The 22,822-nt window shown below is 46.6% G+C and overlaps 1 protein-coding gene across 4 annotated transcripts in view; it reads right to left on the bottom strand.

The window, feature by feature from the left end:
- FAM163B (family with sequence similarity 163 member B) overlaps nucleotides 1-11,234 on the bottom strand; it is a 58,628-nt gene extending 47,394 nt beyond the window's left edge. For 3 of the 4 annotated variants that reach the window (XR_012789596.1, XR_012789595.1, XM_075578817.1), the window contains exon 1: nucleotides 10,714-11,231. The gene's annotated coding sequence lies outside the window, so the exon portion shown is untranslated. Of the gene's footprint in view, nucleotides 1-7,246; nucleotides 7,332-10,713 lie in introns of all 4 variants that reach the window. The other variant, XM_075578818.1, reaches the window with a different exon arrangement.
- Nucleotides 11,235-22,822: the final 11,588 nt, after the last annotated feature.

Raw genomic sequence — 22,822 nt, 5'->3', positions numbered from 1 at the left:
CTTAGAAAGAAAGGGCCTTTCTTTTCCACTTTACATTGTTAATTAATCCCATTTAGAGTTGACGTTTTACTCAAAAAACCCAACCAAGTCAAATTAGGATGAGATGATGAAGCACTAGGTTTTAGCATGAAATGCACAGAGATGGCTGAACAGAGAGCCATGAGATGCATTAGGGCAGGGGTTAGTCGGTCTAGGATGTTTAGTTACGGCATCCCACCGTGGGAAGCTTCCGCCGCCGGCCACTTCCCCGCTAAGGTAAGTGCCTTACCCTAAAAACCCCTACCCTAATCCCTTATCCTAAAACCCCATAAAATAACCCCCTACGCTAATTACTAAAATCCTTAACCTAATCCCTAAAAACCTTTAAATGAACCCCCCTTAAATTAACCCCCTACATTAAACAGTAATTACATTTACCTTAGAAGCGGCCAGCGGCGGATCGGCTGCAGCTGCGCTGTGAGGAGCGTCAGAGCGCCGGCAGCCATTTGGCCTCGGCGAAACGGAAGTGACCAACTGTCCCATTCCAGAGATTAGTAACACAGGGAAATGTGCTGTTTTTATATAGTGAGTTTGATGACGTAATATTAAAAGTTATGTTCTACATACACTGATTGCTGGTTGCTATAGGCTGAACCCTGACCCTATGTGCTTTCATTTGGCATGTATTTGTACATCAGCCATTGAATAAATTGAAATTTTTTTCCCATATATTAGATATGCTCTTAAGTCTCACTGCCTGCTGCCTGGTACACCGTTTTTGAAGTTCGCTGTTCATATAGCGACAGCGCATCCTCACACCATAAGTATCTGGACTTTAATTGGTCACGATTATCGTGGGGCGTTTATTAAATGATAATCTCTGAATTGTTCATAAGATACATGACTATACATCATTAAGAAGAACATCATTTCTTGCTAATATATATTGAAATGCTGCTACCTGAGGCTCGTTGGATCACAGTACCAACCTCTGAGAACAGTACAGGAGACCCAATATACCGTTCTAATGTTAAAGGATGAACTAGAAGGAGGTGCCATTGTGCCGCCTTCTTGCAGTCTGAGGAGGGGTGACTGAGTGAGTAAAGACACTGACTGGCACTGAGTTTGGAGCAGGGGAACCTGGTTCAATTCCAGGTGTCAGCTTCTTGTGACCTTGGGCAAGTCACTTTATCTCCCTGTGCCTCAGGCACCAAAAACATAGATTGTAAGCTCCACGGGGCAGGGACCTGTGCCTGCAAAATGTCTCTGTAAAGTGCTACGTAAAACTTCTTCCCCCTGCAAATACTGGCAGTATGGCTGCTCGGCGGCAACCGGTGCCGAGTTCACATGCCAACGGGAACGCCATGTGACGTAACAGGGTAACATGGCGAACGTTGCCATGACAACGAGACGCCATATGGCGCCACATTGTCATGGTAACTTTACACCGCGTCATGTCATGATGCTATGTAGCATCCGTTGTCATGGCAACGCAGCATCATTTGACGCCGCAAAGCCATATTGTACTGAGTTGCAGGGGGAAGATGCTGAGAGGACGCCAAAGGTAAGTGCTTTATTTAAAATTGTTATTGTATCAAATACAGAAGAATTTACAAGGCATCTGATCTCAGACGTGCTTGGGGTTCCTTACAATGCATCTGATCTAAGACACGCTATTAGAGAGGGTTGGGGTTCCTTACAATGCATCTGATCTCAGACACGCTACTAGAGAGGGTTGGGGTTCCTTACAATGCATCTGATCTCAGATGCGCTATTAGAGAGGGTTGGGGTTCCTTACAATGCATCCAATCTCAGGTGCACTATTAGAAAGGGTTGGGGTTCTGCATAATTTCACAATATAATTATAGGGTTCCTTAACCAAAAAAAAAGGTTGAAAACCCCTTGCAATAAGACATGCTTTCTATCTACATCACGTCTGTTTTCTGTTACTTGGTAAATGTGCACATAATGACATGACCGCATGTAATTACTGCACACCTTGAGTTTGTCTCTGCTGATGTACTTACTATAAGTGCCTCTCTGCCCCTCCGTGAGTGTTTGCATTCCATACTCCGGATGTGACCTGCGCATCCACACCATGTTGTGTTATAACCGGCACATGACATGGCAATTATGCTGATTTAAAGCTATTTGTTTTTTGCTGCTACATAATACGCAGCCCCACGCTTTGCATAAACACCAGACACCTTTTTTATTTTATTTTTTAATCATAACTAATTGCACCCACCTGCATGTCAAAGCGTCACAAATGCTGTGTTAAATGGTGCGGCTGCGTCACTTTCGATAACGCGTGTTACCATCATTGGAGCCGCATCCAATATGGAACTATTGTGGCAGCTTTCACGCATGTCCTGCTTCAGCAGCAGCAGTAACATTGACTATATCTGCAGTATGTACCTTCACAAAGCATCCAGTTTGCTGTGCAACCTTTCAACTACGTATACTGTATGTGACACTGTGTGCTCATTTGCATGGCATTACCCAGAATCCCTGGCTGCAGTGGCCGCACTGTATGCTAAGAGATAATGGGGGAAGGCAGGGCTGCAGACCTGTCTGAGACATGCGAATGTGCTCACACATGATATTTGTATCCAGTTCTTATATGGATTCAGTACGTGGCTGGAAAGGGTCAATCTATAATGAATGCCTTTTCTTACAGATATTGTGCCAGACAACATCCGTATGCTCTGTCCTACGTGGCCTTTGTGCTTACGATGTTAAGTGCCATGCGTGTGGTTGGTTCCATGGAGAACTGAAATACTTCTAACTACTGACATACCCACGACAATTATGCATCTTTTTTTGGTAGCAGGTATTATGAAAAGTTTGCTGCACGTAGGATGTTCTAAAGCCACTTTTTTTTTTCTGGAGCAGAACTTAAATGACAGGAAAAGAACAATGCACGTGTAATGGTGTGATGGATTATGCCAATATTTCCTTTTCTCATCCATCACTCTGCGGGTCTCTGTACTGGAACTGCAATTATCCGTTAGCAGGTACAAATCAAACCGTTGCCTGGATTCTAGTATGGATTGTAATCCCTCCGGAAAATTCTCACAGCATGTTTCCGTGCAATAATAGTGTAAAACAATTCAATCCCTACATTATGAACCCTTCATCTCCGAGCAAAAGCTTATCCCAAGCTTAGTTCCACGGGTAAGTTCCTCTTCCCAGCGCTGCGTGTTTTTTCATGTCCAGGGAAGTATGGAATTGGGGTTTCTTTAGAGCACATATTCTTTTCACCCTAAACATAATTCAGAGACGACTCCCCCCCCCCATAAACTGACAATTTGATGGAAAGGGTCACAGCCGGGACAATAAGGGGATGTGGTTAAAATAAGGATAGTGGTACTAAGGTCTCCGAAAACTATTCCTGTAACTACACCCCAAAATCATTGGTGGTGGCTTTGGAAAGGAAAACTGTTAATACGCAGAATTGCACTTGTTTTTATTTTAAGGTGAGATCCATGATACTCCCCCCAAAAACGTATTTTTTTTTATGGATATAGCCTTTTTACAATCCTTTTTATACTTTTCCTTATTGAATGATTGCTTTCTTATGATGTACTGCAGCATGCCAGAGATATGTGGTTGTGTTTTTTTGGGGAGTACTGGGGAGAGTTTAGAATGGTTACAGTGCTCTCTGATGTGAGAAACTATTCTGTTATCTGTTCATTGACATATTAGGCCAGGGGTGGCCAACTTCAGTCATCAAGGGCCACCAACATGTCAGGTTTTAAGGATATCCCTGCTTCAGCACAGGTGGCTCAATCAGTGGATCAATCGGTGGCTCAGCCAAAGACTGAGCCACTGATTGAGCCACCTGTACTGAAGCAGAGACTGATTGAGCCACCTGTGCTGAAGCAGGGACTGATTGAGCCACCTGTGCTGAAGCAGGGATATCCTTAAAACCCGACCTGTTGGTGGCCCTTGAGGATTGGAGTTGGCCACCCCTGTATTAGACGTTCTGTAAGACGCTCTAGAAATAAACATAGGAACCAGAGTTTGCTAAAGGTGTTTCCATATTCTGTATGGTTATGTGGGAGGCATTGTGTGCAAGCAAGCTTAAAACTTGGATGTATCTCTTTTTAACCCATTTGCTGCCAAATATGCCTGCAACGCATTGCACAAGGGTTAACCAATGGAGAGGCAGGTAGCCTGCATGTTTTCTAACCTAAAGTAATACCATAACAGAGTAGAAAGGTTCTAGTATAGTAAAGTTTGGTTACGATTTACCCAGTTGTGTGCAAAGATCCAGATGAAGGACTCGTTAAAACCATTAATTCTGTTGTGAGGTCTAACTGATCCGCACTAAACCAGCACAGTTTCGTGTGCCCAGGCGGGCGCGTCAGGTCGCCCATTAGGTTCCCAAGATAAAGAGAAAAGTAAGCAGTCTGAAACAGTCAAAATGCAGCCTATTAAAGGAGCTGAAACCATTGTGTCGGTGTCTCTTTAAGATACCCAGCTACAAGAACCTGCAGCTAATGGCTTACTAAGAGGAAATGTGTGTTCATAACAACGATCGCTGATTTTTTTTTAGGGCAAAAATGTACTATGTCGTTCCCTTCGCTCAGATTTTGCCTTGCACCAGGATGTGAGCGATTAGATTGTTTATATAGAATTAGATTCTTCTTTTTTTTTTTTTTGACAGCAGATAAGAACCGCTACGCCCACAATGTCTGCCCATCTCCCCTATCTGCCGTAAAATGTCAGACCCCATCTGATCCCTGAGCTTTCTTCAGTATTTGCGATCGCCTTATGTCGATCCCAAGCATGTTTGGTTTCCTCTGCTGTATAAGCCCCTGCCATCTCTGCTGGGAGGCCATTCCCTGACTCCACCGCCCTTTCTGTGGGGCGCTTTCGCGCGTTTCCCCCCTCCAACGTCCGAGCATGACTGCTTGTTCCTGCACTTCTCTGTCCCTGAAATACTCTGCCCTCCTGTACATTGAGACTTTCAAATATATAAAGGGTTTCAACAACCATATCCCCCCCACCCCGCTCCATCCTGTATGTCAGGGATGCGCAAACTTTTCAATCTGCGCCCCCCTGTCTGCTTTCCCCCCCTGCTTGCATCCCCCCCCCCATCCCTACCTGTTCTCCGGCGTCTTCTGATGCCACAACATCATGTGGTGTCACGTTGGTATGGCAATGCGATATCATGTGACCCCCCCATGGCGTCATTTGACGAAGCGTCGCCAGAAGCCGCCGGAGATCAGGTAAGGAGACTTACAGAAGCCTCACACGCGCTCCCCCAGCATTTAATTTAAATACTTTAGGGAACAGCGCAGGGCTTCTCTCTAAGCGCCCCGCCCAGTTTACGCACCCCTGCTCTAAGCTCTACCATTTTAGTAGTCTCTCTGCACCATCTCCAATTTATTTATGTCCTGCCAGAGATATGGTCTCCAGAACTGAACACAGCATTATTCTAGGTGAGGTCTTGCCAATGATCTATATAATGGCATCACCGCCCCCCTCTCTCTCTGCTGCTAACAATCTCTCTATACCAGGGGATGCCAACTCCAGTTCTCGAGAACCCCCAACAGGACAGCTGTTAAGGATATCCCTGCTTCAGCACCGTTGACTGAGCCACTGATTGAGCCACCTATGCTGAAGCAGGGATATCCTTAAAACCTAACCTGTTGGACGTTCTTGAGGACTGGAGTTGGGGACCACTGCTATATGCTGTACAACCTATTATCCTGCTGGCTTTCCCTATTGCTTTGTTACACTGATCGCCAACTTTTAAGTGGGCTGAAAAAATATGGTTCCAGGCCCCACTCCTCTATGAATTGTGAAGCTATAGGGGAGGGCTTCCTTCCATGCAAATATCTTAACACGAAAGTAGCACAAAAAGATGTAACATGGAGAAAATCTTCCTATTGCAATTACCCAGCACATGTCGAACAATATATCTGTGCTGCAGTGCAGAGGTGAAAGGGTTACTGTGTGGTATTAGCAGCAATAATTGAATAGCACAAAGCCTTAAGATACACAGAAAGATGAGGAGCAGCTGGCTGTGGACCTGATTGTTCTACTTTTTATGGGTTATACACAGAAGCTTTTCTGTATATTCCAGGAGCAGAACAATACAAGATGACATCAACCTCTTGTAATCTCCATCATGCCTCTATGTAGTTTGAAAGTCAGAAACAATTTACAGAGAGGCATTAAATCACTGTCACTAATTCTGCCTTTTTATTAGGGAATGTAATTATTTTCCGTTGGGCTCCCGCTCTCCTTGGTCTGCTCTACAGAATCAAAAGCTACATGTGATTTAGACGTAATTACTCGGATGCAAGGACCTGCTTCCTTTCACTCTCTGCACTGTGAAAGAAAGCTCCAGGCATGGGGGTCGATGCATCAAGGCAGGTTTGGTGCAAAACCGGGGCATCCTTGCCCTGCACCTATGTATCAAAGCATTTTGCGCAAATTTTGCTGTGTCTGACCCAGTGTGCACCTTGGGGAGAGTCCGTAGGAAGAGTTGGGGAGGGGGGGGGGGGAGTTACATGGTGCACCGGTTATAATGAGATGTATCACATTCTGCGTCTCTGTCCCAGCTTGCACCTTGGGGAGAGTCAGTAGGAGGAGTTGGGGGGAGTTACATGGTGCACAGGTTATAATGAGATGTATCACATTCTGCGTCTCTGCCCCAGCATGCACCTTGGGGAGAGTCCGTAGGAGGAGTTGGGGAGGGGGGGGGAGGAGTTACATAGTGCACCGATTATAATGAGATGTATCACATTCTGCGTCTCTGCCCCAGCATGCACCTTGGGGAGAGTCCGTAGGAGGAGTTGGGGAGGGGGGGGGGAGGAGTTACATAGTGCACCGATTATAATGAGATGTATCACATTCTGCGTCTCTGCCCCAGTTTGCTCCTTGGGGAGAGTCAGTAGGAGGAGTTGGTGGGACTTACATGGGACACAGATTATAATGAGATGTATCATTGAGCCATTCTTTTCCCCTATTATTTGCCCCCCAAAATCATGTATGCTGCAGCTCTGCTCAAAAAAAAACAGAGCAGTGCATGTACTGCTTTTCTCCATGTTGTTACATAGACCCCATAAATGCCAAAGAAATTGTGGTTCTGTAGATAAAGCGATTTTTTTGCATTTAGGAGTCCCCCGTCACCCCCCGCCGCCCCCGCGCATATGTGTCCATGCTGCCATATAAAACAATAACAGGGGTGAAAAAAACTTTTCCAAGTGGCCCACCTAGTATCACAGACCAGATAAGTTTCACTCCTTACCAGCTTTCTGAGGCTGGACATCAGTAGGAGGTGGCATGTCAGCTTAGTCCGCAAGTGGCTAGAACTGCCCTGTCGTTTTTGCACCCTGCAATAAGCAATGCCTGTTTACTGTTATCAGTCTAAACTGGGTTATCTCTAAAAAAAATTGCAATACCTAAACCCACATAATCTAATGCACCCCAAATATTTTATAACCCTTTGCAAGCACAAAAAAACCCCAACAGATGTGTCATTTTGATGGTCTGCAAATTGGTGCTGATTTAAGCTCTATTTCAGGAGTAGCTAACTCCAGTCCTCAAGGGCCACCAACAGGTCAGGTTTTAAGGATATGTTATTTTAAGGGAGAGTGATACCGGTGATAACGTAACATTTATAGAGATAATGATTATTATGATAGATTGCAGCATGTTCGCTATCTATCAAGCATCTTCCCTCACCATCTAAATAGCCACCTTGTTAATTAATCATGATATCTTGAAATCATAACCCTGAAGCCCTCTCCAAGCGCACTTAACCTCCTGGCCAAGCACTACAAACTCCTGCACTTACTCCTGCAAGAGAGATCTAGTTTAGTATTGTGCTAATAATAATAGCATGTTCTTGTATAGCGATGCTAGTTCTAACTAGCGCTTTACAAAGATATTTTGCAGGCACAGGTCCCTACCCTGTGGATCTATGTTTTTGGTGCCTGAGGCACAGGGAGATAAGTGACTTGCCCAAAGTCACAAGGAGACAACACCGTGAATTGAACCAGGTTCCCCTGCTCCAAACTCAGTGCCAGCCAGTGTCTTTACTCACCCCCCTTCAAACAACAGTGAAGAGGCGGACATGCTCAAAAAAGTGCACACCTGCGATACCTGGGAGATAATGCTAATGGGTATGCAAAGTATATTGTAATTAATCCTCTCAGCAATTCTTTCGGGTATCCCAGGTGTGCTTTAGATCCCAGCTGCAAATATCCATGACTGCCACATTCAATGCAACTTCGAAAGTCAGTTAAAGATTCACTCATCTCTACTCCTTTTGCTTCTTACGTTTACATACCTCTGAAAACTCTTTAAGCTCTTTTAGACAGGGATTCCTATTTTGTGAATTGGTTACTTTTATCTTTGATGGCCCCTATCCCTTATAATTCCCCGTGTTCTAGTCTTCTGCAAAGTTCTGCATGGTTAGCGCGAAATAAATAAAACATATATACGCACATCCTTGCATGCTCATTCCACGGAGATGGTGGCATTTCTCCTTAAAATAATACAATCATTATTGCAAGACAGCCATGCTAAATTTAAAGGCATGTGTATTACAGGCTCAGTCTTTGACTGAACCACTGATTGAGCCATCTGTGCTGAAGCAGGGATATCCTGCAAACCTGACCAGTTGGTAGCCCTTGAGGACTGGAGTTTCCCACCCCTGCTTTAGACCCATTTTGTGTCACCAAGGGCTCATTAAAAGCTCCCTGCTTGAAGGTTAGTGTCCAGAATGGGTAGTGTTGAAAATCTGATGAGGGGAAAAACTGCATGAAGAATTGATCGAATCAGGACTTCAATGCCATTCCCTGACAGGTCACTGAGTAAAATGTAACCTTAATCCCCCTCATCCTATCTTATTCCTCCAAGCGGAATAATTCATGCGGGATAACGTAAATAATCCGGACGTCAGCGATGCATTTTATTGCTGCATGCATTGACCTTTCGAGTTGTATATGATCCCTCTGCTCTTTCTCTAGTGCGCTTTAATAAACTGGCGGGCGTGTGTGATTTTAGAGGAAGAATAATGTTTGCAAACCCCGGGGAAAAAAAGGACCAGCTTCCTTGTTTTTATTTCTGGGGTGTCACACACTGAGAAGCTGCAATGTGTAAACATCGGATCATAAGATGGTCGGTGCCCTGACAATGTAGAGACCGAATCACATAACACTGTGCCATGCCAAATTAATCTGTTTTCTTTTGGTATATCTTACGCCAAAGACACCATCCTATTCAGAAGGTAGCTTCCCAAAGCCCATTCCTGAGGTTCAAGAATAACAGAATTTGCAAACTCATGTGAATGATTACATTGCAGTTACTTGGGGCTAAAGCAACACTGGAGTTGTGTCATCATTAGGTCATACCACCACACTCAAGGGCTTCTAAATTGATATTGACCATGGGTGACCTAATTTCAACGTTTTTTTTATAATCAAATTGCAGAACAATAGGAGTCGGCTATAAGGCAAGCCAGTTTATATATACATTTTTGACGGGGAGGCTGTAGACTTGAAATCCTCCCTTTTTACGCCAAGCTCTAGTCCAATTCAACCGTTTTTGCTACCACCAAACCAATACAGTATCTATCGCACTCCTAGTCATTCACTACCACAAACTGTCAGAAGTGTTATCATTTTTACAGCAAATATAAGCTGCCCTACCGATGAAATGCAAAATATTGTTGCCTTAGAACAAATTAATTAAGAAAAGGGAACCGAAAGTAGAAGCCATTCCTAACCAATTATCACATTTATCAGCAAATGCACCATCTTTCCGGTGAAGAACGAGGACAAGTAACCGTATGGCATTCTTGTGCAACGCACTTCAATAAAAAAAACATATAATGATGGCAATTAATAGAAATTAACCACAAATCAAACAACATATTTTACACTACTGTACTGTGAATCCAAGAAGGAAGTTGGAGAAACCTATAGCTTTGGACTGTAAGAGCGGGTGGCCTGGGAACTACTTACCTGCAGCTTTTATTCACCTGATCACATTTCTATTTGTTATATTATTGACCTTTGAATTATTATTTTTTTACATCACGTCTTGGTACTAAGCTATACAATATGTTAGTATCTTTATATAAAAAAAAAAAGCACAGCAATAATAATGTAAGTTAGTAAAACAGGATCAGGTGGGATTTGGGGAGGTATAGGAGGGGTATGATGGTCATTTGAAGATCTATAAGCACCCTTTTTACAGGTTTGGTATGCTGCGGAGAGCTGCTCATCTCATGCCAACACAGGTACGTGCACCTGAGAGGTGTGTATCTGGGTAAGTGACGAAGGCAACAGGGCACCCAAAAAAGCAACAGCGCCTGCTTTCCACAAGGGAGGATATAGTCCTACGGCAAAAAGAGTGCATCCCTTTTAAATAGATGTATTCTGTATGCAGAGACATGGATAACCGCGCTTAACCGCTTCATTGCCAATAGAGGAAGGCAGATGTACAGTTACCCTTCAATTAAGATTCTTAAAGTGGCAAAGCTCGCTTTAATGCCTTCCTCTGCTTAACCCCTTCCCTACCTCAATGGCCTGTAACCCAGCATTGATTTCTATAGCAGTGCAGGGGTGGAGGGGGGTCATAAAATAAATTTTGGAAAGTGACACAAAGTAATTTACTACTCCCCTGTCATCCCAGTGGCAAAAACAAACTGGGTGCCTACCCCATTTGCACAAATGCCACAGTGCAGTTCTGCAGAGTTTCACTTACCTTTAAACATTGGAGGTGCTAGGTGAGGTCCAGCTCCCACACCATGAGGCTCCTTCTCCCTGAGTCTGGCAGGGGATGAGTTACAGCAGGCTTGCTTTTCTTTGCTGGGTGCACTATCTGTGCAGTATGTAGGGAGGGAGGGAGTGCCTGGGGTGGGTCAGTGGTATGTTCGCAGCCCCTCTTGCTTGCCACAGCAGCAGGTCAGCCTTGCCACACAGAGGCCACCCTCAATGACCATCTCCTTGAAGTAAAAGGGGGGGGGGAGGTGGTGCTGTGGGTGCATGGAAGAGGCAGGAAATAGGGGGAGGTGGGAGGTAGGGAGTGGGTGGGGGGGAGGACCAGGTGGAGGTCAGAAGGAGAAGGGAGTCATGGAGAGGTTTGCTGGGAGCTGTCCCCTCAGTGAGGTGCTGGTGCAGCTGCTTCTCTTGCTGCTGCTGATGATGTTGTGTGTGTGGTGGTGGAGGCGCGGGCGCGCGCGCTCAGCCAGCCTCCGTGCATGCGCGTGAGCTTCATCACCCCTCATACCCCCCTCTTAAGCGGATGCGCGCGTGCGGGCGGGGCACGCGCCTTTGCAAGAATAGTCGGCGGTGTGACGTCATAGCAGTCACCTCCTCGCGTCACCGTGACAGGAAGTCCCACGCCTCGCGTGGGGCCGTGCTGGGCTCGAACAGGGTCACCCTGTTATCCTCACTTGTTACCCACAGACTTCAATGGGGCCATCCTCTGCAGAGTGTGAGCAGCCTCTCACACAAACCCCCTTTCCCTATAGGCTTCAATGGAATGAGCCCCATATATATATCAGTATACCCTCTCACACCCATACCTATAGACTTCAATGGGATGGCCTCTCACGCAAACCACTTCAATGGATGATCTCTCACACAAGTACTTCAATGGGATGGCCTCTCACATAAACCACTTGAATGGTATGGCCTCTCACACAAATCCCTTCAATGGGATTGCCTCTCACACAAACCACTTCAATGGGATTGCCTCTCACACAAACCACTTCAATGGGATGGCATCTCGCACAAATCACTTCAATGGGATGGCCTCTCACACAAACCACTTCAATGGGATGGCCTCTCACACAAACCACTTCAAAGGGATGGCCTCTCACATAAACCACTTGAATGGGATGGCCTCACACAAATCACTTTAATGGGATGGCCTCTCACACAAACCACTTCAATGGGGATGACCTGACCCCATATTTATTAGGATACCCTCTCACACACATCCCCATATAATGTCATCAGGATTACCACCCCACGCAGTGCAGTTATTCCCTTTGAAGTATATACGTATGTATATTTTTATTCTGACAGCCCTGACAGTGGCACATGCACAGTCCCTGCCCCTGAGGGCTTACAATCTAATTTTTTCTCTTATCTTTTCCTTCCCTTTCTTAAAATATCTTACTATGGTAACACGCGATTATTACAAACACAACATTATTTCCATTTTAATTGTAGCCTCCGATATCTCTGCGATGCTACAATATTAGAGATAAGGTGGGGGGGGGGGGAAGAGGGGAGGATCTGTACTCCGTATTAAAAAGGATTATTGGGCGGCAATCAGCAAAAATGCGGTTTTCAGAATACAAGCAGATTAAGGCAGAAGTCTGTCATATGCCAGAATCAAGAAGATCAGCGTTTTTTGGTAAATTATACACTTGGCGGATATCATTGTCTCCCAGCAGCATCATCTTAGTCCTACGCCATATGTGATTGCGAAGAAGAACCTTCTATTGATTTGCTTTTGCATGGGGAACGTTTATCAGGGAGGAAGTAACAAGAGAATTCCAATAAGCAGGGAGCCGCAATACAAAGCAAGAAAATGAAAGGTTATATTAAAGCAGCACCGCCCCCCCATCCCCCAGAATCCTATATGACTTATATGTCTTGTATATAATGTATACCCTGTTCACTTATGTAACTATGTACAGTATGTGTAGCCATCTATCTTTTTGGCTACTAATCTGCCCTACCTAACACATAAACCCTGGTACCAGCGGGTTAAATCGATGCCCTTGCTGTTGCAGCATTAAACAACTCCCTTGAGTGACAGGGGTGGGCCTAAGGCCTGTGTGCTGCCCTAACGGGCTCAGACCTGGGACCCTCCCCCTGAGTACAAAAGGAGCTGCAGAGCCTACATTTTGTGGTTCTGTACAGAGTTGGAAGTGTGGAGCCAGGGCTCAGGCCACCTTCCTTCCCCTCCCACAGGGGAGTGGGACCCTGCCCCTTATTCCACCAGGGTATAGGGGCGCTGAGGATAGACCTTTAGGGCCCCAAGCCCTGGGGGTTGAGTCCAGGGACCCCTTTGAAGAAGCATGCCGTGTACTGCTGTACTTGCTGCAATGAAGAACCATGTTACTGTTTTATACTCCTGCCGGTGACAGAAGTTTATCAGGGGGGAGTACAAGAGGATTCTCCTGCAGGGACTGCACCCAATTCGGCTGGGGCCTGCTGGAGATGGAGGCACTGCACCAAGTGATGAACTGAGAAGAACCCTAAAGCCTGTCCTGTTAGTCCCCAACTAACACCGGCGGACACTCAGTATCCTGTAACCCTAGCAGGTGAGCAGCACAACAACAACAGGTAACAGTGAAATCTCCCAGAGGGTGGGGGGACACCTGTTACATTTGGAGGCGCTGCTGAGATATCATCATCAGCACAGGCTTTTACAGCAGACAAGTAAGAGAAAGGAGGTATGCTCCTGCTATGTACGCAGCTGGGGGGGGGGCAGGTGTAGTGTCCAGGGTACTCTTGCCCAGCAAGGGACCAACATCCCCGCCAGTGGAACTGCAGCCTGTGCTGCCCCCTAGAGTGTGCTAGTTCATGGCATCCTAAGGACTGATGTGTAGGACGCCTGGAGGGAGTGTTTTGGGATCCTGGGGACTCAGAAACCTCAGGAAGGAGACTATGGCATCACGGTCCAAACAGATGGTTTTCACAGTGTGTGTGGGTAGTGTCCGAGGGGGGACTCTTGAAATTCAGGAGGCCAGAACCTCCGTTTGAGGAGCTACAACAATACTAGTAGCTGTCCCCAGCACAGGGAGCCGCAGTGGGCTATCATTGAATTGTTCATGTGTGTAGCGTCATAGGGGATTCTTGCCCAGCAAGGGACCACCGTCCCCGCCAGAGGAGCTACAGCACGTGAAAATGGCGGTTCCCGACAAAAATAGGAGGACTGCGTGGTGAAGTTTGCAAGATGCAAGCTTCTTTTGCATTGGGCTTGGTTCGGCGCGAAAGCTGAAGTCGCGCCCATCTGCTGTGAGTGGCATGGCGCGAAAGCGAAGCCGCGCCCATCCATAGTGTGCCTGTATTCCTGGATCCACCAGCGGGAGGAGGCACAATGCTAATGATCAAGTGAAAGTCACCACCAGGGGCGTAGCCGGAAGTGGCTACCGCACCCTCAGTTGCGCATGGTGAGTCAGCAGAGCAGGAGCTAATCGCCACTATTCTCGCGTAACATATCTACCATGGCCGAGTGCATTGTATCCCACTATCGACTTCCAGGAGGTTTCCTGGTAGTGCAAGTGAAAGGGGAGAGTTTCCTGCACTGTGTCTGCCCCTGCTGCGATTTCCCAGGTGGAGAGGTGAGCCTAACATCCAGATGCCAGCGGTGTGGGACTCCCCACCTAAAACCCAAGGTGTTGCTACCACCCCTGCCGGGCCAGAGGGAGGACGCGGCCTACCTACAGAGGTGTGCGGACTGGACCGCAGCATCGGGAGTGGACGATCCAAGGGACCTGTGTGTTCCTGTTCCAGACCCTGAAAAAGAAGTACCTGGTGAGATGACCGCCCGGGAGGAGGCTGAGGCACTTCCGCTGGTGGTGCAAGAGCGGAACTGCTGCCTGCAAGCCACTGCCAGCGATAGCAAGGTGTCCCGGTCCTCTTCCCCAAGGGGCATGTCCAACGCTACGTCGGAAGAAAGTGAAGAGGGACGCTCCATCATGATGCTCGGGCACGAGTTTCACTCAAGTGCTGATGCCATGGAGATGCCAACCCCCAAGAGTGAACGGGAGCCAAGTCCCATAACATTGACATCATCGAAGGCGACAGTGCACCTGGAGCGGAGGAGCGCCAAGGCCTTGGTGGTTCCTTGAGAGGCAGTGTCGCATGTGCCTGCTCCCAGCCGAAAGAACCACACAGATGCCAAGGACCAACGGAGCGGTGAGGATGCGCTTCCTTTCCAGGTTCCAGTGGAGGGGTCCATCAGAGAGGTACCGGCAGGTACTTCTTTCCGCACAGCAGATGCAACACCCTTCTGGTGTGAATGGAAGTGGTCATCACGGAGGCGACCGCCAGAGCGGAGGAGGACATTGATACACCCGCTCAGGTGAGTAAGGTCCCAACTGACCGATTTGTATAGCTGCACCAAGACCGAGCCAAAGGCCGAGGACGTAAGGCCCCTACGGACCCTGATAAGCTTAAGGTGCTGGCAGTAACAGGCCTTAGTAGGCATACCGAGACTGACACACCCAGAGACCTTGCGGAGCCTAAGACTTCCACAGACCTTGCCCAGGATAATCAGAAGGTAACCAAATCTATCCAGGACTGGGGAAACTGGTCTGGGTTTGATGATCCTGCTGGGGGAGGGATGGCTGAGTTCCTGGTTTTCTCCTGAGAAGGGTCAGAAAGATCGGGAACACCCTCTAGGACGGCTTCTGAATCTGATGTGTCTGTGTGCAACGCAAATGTGGGGAAGGTATTACCGTGGTAGGACCCTATGTTTCAAGGGTATTTCCATCATATGTACCGGACACGGTTCTTGCTGTTTAGTGGGGAAATTGTGGAACATTGGTGGGAGGAAGGAGAGTTCTCTGCGGAAGAGATGGCAGAGGCCCCCAGACGAAGAGATAGGGAAAATAAACTAGGGTTGATACAACCAACCGGTTTTACCCTAACCATAACAAGAACAGCCCTCTCACGAACCACTATTCTGGGTGCTACCAGGCCAGGCCTGTGGCCGTAAATTAACCAAACTCAGCCGGGCTGACCGATTGATACTGCAAAGGTACCGTCAGTCCCATGGGTATGATTATCCCTATGTCCCTGAGCCCATAATGAGGGAAATAGAGGCCAACTGAGAGGAGTGGTTGCGGGAAGGTGTCCTAGAATACCTAGCCTCCACATGTAGTATCTCAAGGTATTACAACGGAGAGAAAATATGTTATCTCATGCGAGTATGGAGGGTAGGGGGAAACATCTATATGGACCGGGTGGAATATATCCCAGAGCGGGGTCCAAAGAGGGTGTACAGCAGGGCCCCGGGCATATGGCGGGTTCCGTTCTAAGGGCCCGCCGTATAGTGAAAATCGCCAGAAAGCGGAACCGGCAATTTCCCCCTTGTGCGCATGCGCGACCTCCGTTCGGTGCGCGCAACCTTCGTTCTGCGCATGCGCGCCGGCGGCAACAGCCCGTTCTGCGCATGCGCGACCTCTGAGGAGACATGGCGGCCCCCTTCTCGGTGCCGCCATATCAGCGGATCGCCAAAAAGTGGGGCGCCGAGAAGCGAGGCCTTGCTGTACTCCGTTACTGTTTCCAATGGAGAGGGCAGGTTAGTTAAGAAACCTGACCCAAAACATTATTATTGAAGGGGGTATGGATTCTCCATGTTATGGGAGGGGATCCCGACATACCTCATTGGTTAAAACTGTTATGTCATCAAATGTTATGCCATAAACTGTTATGCATTGTCCCAGGTTATCCAATTTAGGGATGGTCTGTAAATTGGGACCCAACCTCTATCTTTTTACTTTGTGCACAAAATACACACTAGGGACCCCAAAGGCACAACAGGATCATTTTGGCGGCCGCTGTTACAAAGCGTTGAAACCCAGTGCCCGGCACAGAAAGGACAGGGTTTATTTCACTCAAAGAGTGTTCCCCGCGCTCCAAATAAATACGAAAGAAGCAATGATACTTGAAATGCTGATAAGTAAGTGACCCCGAAACGTTGCCCCCTGCGTCTCACCGCACCCACTCCCTTCCCTGTTAGGGATTTCTTTATCATATCCCTCACTTTTTAGTGATGTCACATTTCCCCCTTCCCTCAACATCCCTCCCCCTCTTGTTCATTTTATATGATTTGCGTTTTTTTGCACATTGTCAACTCATGTTCTTCACTTTTGCTCACTAATACATATCAGCGTTTCAAGTATCATTGATTAGTTCGTATTTATTTGGAGTGCGGGGAACACTTTTTGTGTTCTATATGTCCTTAGGAGAGATTAGGGGTCTCTTCATTGTTCCACAGCCCACACCACATACTTATATCCCTATTCTATTTAATGCATTAGGTAGTGAGACCTATACAACATAATTTCGGCTTATTTCACTACCCTCATTAGCACAGAGGATACCTTCTGGCTCTCTGGATATAACTGCTGATGCTTATTGTGAACAAAATGATCTGCCAACAACAAAAGAAAAGAAAACATTTTTGCACAAGGCTTTGTCGACTAATTAACAAGAAACCCGTTTTATTTGTTTTGCATTGGAATCCTCCGTTGATCTGCAGTCTTGTTTTGAAGAAGATGTTGCGAGGAGTGCTGTAACCAAGCTCATTATGGTGTTTTTCATTTCATTTGTAACCCAGTTTTTCGATTTGCCTCCAAAGAGAAGGATATCTGGAATAATAAGGCATAGCAATGCACGTAATTGTTTCCAAGCATCTCTAAGGCCCCGAATAGACACTATGGATAGTTTTGCTTGACATGCGAACAACTTCAAGGTCCCCCTGGCAGCGGGAGAGTTGAAGAGCAGTTTCACATGATTGCATCCGTAAAATAAATCTTTTACTGTGAGCTAAAAGAGGGTAACAGACCGGTCAACTCTCGTCCACTGTCTGGGAGTCTCAATGAGTTGGAATCAGTCTCACCGACTTTACCATCCCCTGTCCCACAGAATTCAACATCCGTACTTTTTTTTTTTTTTTTTTATTAAAATGCTATTTTTTGTTTTGTCCAGAATCCCTAAACCTCACTGATTTGGGTTGAGTAATATGTGGCTGAATTTCATCTACATTTAGGGTTTTGGCAGGACAGTGTACAAATAAACACCCCCCCCCTGTGAGCACATTCATGTCTCAGACAGGTCTACAACCCTGCCCTTCCCCATTATCTCTTGGCATACAATGCTTCCACTGCAGCCAGGGATTCTGGGTAATGACATGCAAATGAGCATACTGTGTTGCCTGTTACTTCTTATCCATCTTAACATGGGACTCCTATAAGCATATTCCTGCTGTATTACGCAGCTTCTCAACACAGCCTGGGTTACAGAAGTGCAGAGCCAGAAAACCTGCTCACAGAAAGTTATGTCAACCTTTTGGGTCTCATCAGTGTGAGGCTGGTTATACTGGCTTTGCAACGGGATGTTGAAATCGGTTTCAACAACCCATTATAGGCATCGTGATGGGCAGGACAGTCACCAGCGCTTACGACAATGCAGTTCTTCAGTCCTATAGTGAGTAAATTGAGGAGGCTAACGGATAATTTAATTGGTCTAACTCCTTATTCTAAAGCACAACTCCGTATTATAATAATAAAAGATTAAAAAGCATAGGGGCACTCAAATTCCACTAAAAGTTCGTTTTTATTGAACAGCCATTAAAGCAAAAGCAAAGCAAATGGACGCTGAATAAATGTGAACTTTTAGTGGAATTTTAGTGTGCCAACTCTTTCATTATTATATGATTCTTTGTGTGTGGGCCGCCACCCGCAGGGAAATCCCCACCCACAAGGAAACCTCCACCGATGCAGGTGAATAGGGAAAGGTTGTTTCCTCCTCTCCTTGGCCCCACCCCCAGGTTCCTGACACCTCCTCCTGATTGGCTGCATTAGCCAGCAGCAGCCAATCAGGATGGAGGAAGCTGCCCAGCCCCCCAGCAACAGCCCTGCTCTCTCCCTGCTCTCTCCCTGCTCTGGGAAATCCCGCGCCCTCCCCCCCCCCCCCCCCACGTTGATCAGGTCACTATGTCCAGAGAGGTAATACCAGTCACATACACACCCAGAGAGGTAATACCAGTATACACACACATGTCCAGTATTACCTCTCATTTTTTACTGGACAGAGTGTCCATATACAGGACAGTCCGGATCAATACCGGAAACCTGGCATCTCTAAATGTTGCTATTGCATTTGCGAAAATCCACACCGTAAATTGACCTTATTTATAGTATCAGGCAAGTCAGATAATTGTGATATCATTTTTTTACTTTTTCCATTTGCCCACGGTTTTGTCGGAATGTTGTTTATCGGCGAGTTAACCCCTTGACTGCCAGAGCCCTCTCGGCCACCGTGAGGTTAAAATGAAGGCAATTGCAAGGTGCTGCTAATTCCATCTTAATTATGTTTGAGAGCTTCTCCGTGACCCGCGGCTACGACCAATCTCATGGTGATCATGTGACACTGTAGTTTAATAAGAGCGCCCAAAACCCACAGCTGCTGCAGGAATACTTAATTGCTGAAGCCAGCTTCACCTCTGCATAGTTCCCCTCGGATAATTACACATGGGCGCGATTAGAATCCCTGAGTAATTTATGGTAATATTAAACATGCAAATTAGAGCCTTTTGAAACTAGTTTTCTAGTGTCGTGTAATCCACATATTTCAGGTCCTGTAACCACCTAATTGTTATTATTATTATTATTAATAAGGGGTTTTACTAGGTACACTACATGGGTTTGGGTCCTGTGTGTGGGGTAAGCTGCATAGGTTAGGGGACTTCCATAGGAATTGATTGGACGTACCTTCATCCGGCACAAGTAGAGGGGTGGCAGTGGTACCTACGTGTATGTACAAAATGTTGGAGGGTCTGGGATAGATTGAGGTATAAATCTCATTTTCAATCATATTCTGGGGAGTCACAAGAACCAAAAGGGTTTTGCCTAAAACTATACACACTCAATCTCAGGGGTGGCCAACTCCAGTCCTCAAGGGCCACCAACAGGTCATGTTTTAAGGATATCCCTGCTACAGCACAGTTGGCTCAATCAGTGGCTCAGTCTTCGATTGCGCCACGTGTGCTGAAGCAGGGATATCCTTAAAACCTGACCTGTTGGTGGCCCTTGCGGACTGGAGTTGGCCAGTCCTGGTCTAGGTGATCCTATGGAGGGATTGTTCAACTGGATCTTCTCCAATTCACTAAATTGTTCTCCCCGTTCATGTGTGGCTAACAAAAATCCTTTTATATTTAGGCAACCTGAGCTGATTCGGAAAGCCACACGAGCCAGAGCCCATGTTGGAAGCTCATTGACATGAATACGCTTCTTTTAGATGGTCTAACTTTTTTAAAATAAGCCCCTTAGACACCCGTGTGGTACATTTTCTCTCCTTCCTCCTGCTACATTGCAAACCACACTTCACACCGAAGGGGTTAACAGACAAAAGGCTCAACGTTAGTGGGGCATATTTTGTACTGAAATGGCTCAGAAATGTATTCTTGTGGCTGAGCGCTGGCCGGCAGCGGCCTACCTCATCGCCGAGACCCCAAACGCAATGTAGGGAAGGGGTTAATGAATTCTCTCTCCTTTGCCGACAGGTTGCTTCCTGCTGCGCCTACGTGACGTGCACCACCACTCCTTCTCCCCTCCATCCACCCACCCACCCACTCACCCACCCACCCAAAGTGTCCCAGGCTTATTCGGTGTTTGACTCCGCTGCCGCATAACCTCATCAGCGCCGAGGTAAATTTGATCAGGCCATTCGCATCTCGTTCTCTTTAATGTAATATCTGTACGCGGTGAATGTCAGACTCCCTGGGGCAATGGAACATGTTCGCTGCACGCTCCCAATCTCTAAGGAGCAGGTGCCTGCCTCCTTTCCTTTATCCAATTAACTGGGAGGGGGGGGGGGTTTATGCCAGTGATACATTTGAGTGCAGCTGAAAGGGGCACTGTACAGTTCAACACGACATCAAGTGTGTCTCTTGCACATAAACTGGTAACAAACACTATCTGTGCCATGGAGAAGGTGTGCTACCTAAACCCCTTTTACTACCAGGAGGCCCAGCAATGCACGTAACAAAGAATATGATATTGCAGCGTTTTCAATGATGAAGAGCAGGAATATAAAAGCTTTTGTCTGAAAATATGCACAGTGGGAAACTTAATGGGCGCAGAAATGTTACTTGCTATCAAATTTGATTGTGGGACTGGGCAGTTTTACAGTGCATTGTGTGTGATCAGAATGGAAAGTGCAGCTACCTTGTTAATAAGGAAAGATATAGATCTGGTTCAGGGCTGGTGGTTTAAGGCTTTCATACTGGGTGATGCCTTTGTTAATGGTGAAAGTGCAAAGTAAAATGTGCTGTGTAATTTGTACAGAAATGGTTGGGGAAACTCTGTTTGTCTGCGGCTCAAACTCATATGCAGTGAGATGTACAGTCAGAGGGGTGCAGGAAATGATCCAGTCTCCTCTGTGATCTGTATCTTCACTTTCATATTAAACGCTGACATGCCCAAAGGCCTGTAATGCTCTAATAAGGTCCGGTCAGGTGGACGGGAGTATTCTGATTGGTTGCGGTTCTATTCTGATTTTTCTTGATAGCGTTGCAGTCTTGTCTGGCAGAGAAGGGATTGCAATGCCATAACAGTGGTTAAATAAAGGTTAAAGCAGGGGTGGCCAACTCCAGTCCTCAAGGGCCACCAGCAGGTCAGGTTTCAAGGATATTCCTGCTTCAGCACAGGTGGCTCAATCAATGACTCAGTCATTGAGTGAGCCACCTGTGCTGAAGCAGGGATATCTCTAGTACCTGGCCTGTTGGTGGCTCCTGAGGACTGGAGTTGGCCAGCCCTGGATTAGAGGAAGTAACATCTTTCCTCATTTGAAGACCAAAAATGAACAGCCAAGACCAGACACTGCTTCTCCTTATTGTTACCGTCCATACAGCGATTCAACGGGCAACAAAGCTTCTGGGAAATAATAACCTGCCCATATTTGGTGGCCGGTGGAAGACGTGCAAAGAGACCATGGTATGAAAGAGAGCACCCAGACCAGTTCTGTGGCATCTGAAGAATGTTGTTGCTTTTTCTCCCTATGTCCTGTGACCCCTGATCCATGATGCAGTGACAGCAGACTGACTGCAGACTCCAGTGTCCCCACGGTCAAACAACATACAGCCTGTTAAAAGACATTTGTGGCTTGCTGGTTTTTGTCACCTTATTTTTACCCACCATAACTTTTACATCTTACAAGATGACATCTTTCCCGCAGCCCAGCAGTGTTTCGCTCCATTGTCACGGTTTGCCAGATTCTGTTTTTTTACCCTTTTCACATATGGGGCATTAAGTTTCCTCCAGGAGTCTGCAATACAACACCTGGCGGCCGGGAAGAATGAGGCTATGACTACTGAGTTCAGCCTCCCATCGGCTATCCGCCTATCTGAATAGGCTCCTCACCCCTACCACATGTAGCACTTATCATCTGAGATTTGACTCAAAAAGACTGTTTATGGTCCCAAGGTTCAACAAAGTATCTGGTTGTTCCTCCTCTTACCATGCCCCCCATGGTGGAACAATCTACCGGAGACTCTCACAGCTGCCACCAGTCTAAGTTCTTTCAAAACTAAAGCTGTCTCACATTTTAATCTGGTCTGTAACTGTTACATACGCCTATAATATATTATCTTTAACTGTGCATGTAATGTCTTCTATATAATGTATAACCCTGTTCACTTAATGTAACTGTGTATTTGTAACCATGTATTTGTCATCATAACTCTGTGCCCAGGACATACGTGAAAACGAGAGGTAACTCTCAATGTATTACTTCCTGGTAACACATTTTATAAATAAATAAATATACTTATCAATGGGGTGTCAATGGTTTTCTAAAACCCCCAGCAATAGTGCATCTGGCAGCAACAATAAGATCAAGCTCCAGCACACTCCTAAGGGGTTAGTTCTGTATACAGTCCCTACTTAGCAGTAGGATCCAAGGGTCCCTGGTGTCACGTGTGCTCACCACAAACTGGACTAGACCGCGAGGCTGAGGTGGGGATGTATAAAACTGCCGCCCTACAACTGCGGGGGCAGGTCCGGATTGCAGAGTCGGTATAGGTAGCCGGGTCAGGACTGGAGAGTGTAGGGTAGTGGAGG

This window comes from Ascaphus truei, chromosome 21 (genome assembly GCF_040206685.1).
Source record: "Ascaphus truei isolate aAscTru1 chromosome 21, aAscTru1.hap1, whole genome shotgun sequence".
Taxonomy (NCBI): Eukaryota; Metazoa; Chordata; class Amphibia; order Anura; family Ascaphidae; genus Ascaphus; species Ascaphus truei.
The sequence above is the reverse complement of the archived record's forward strand: the minus strand, read 5'-3'. Positions and strand labels throughout refer to the sequence as shown.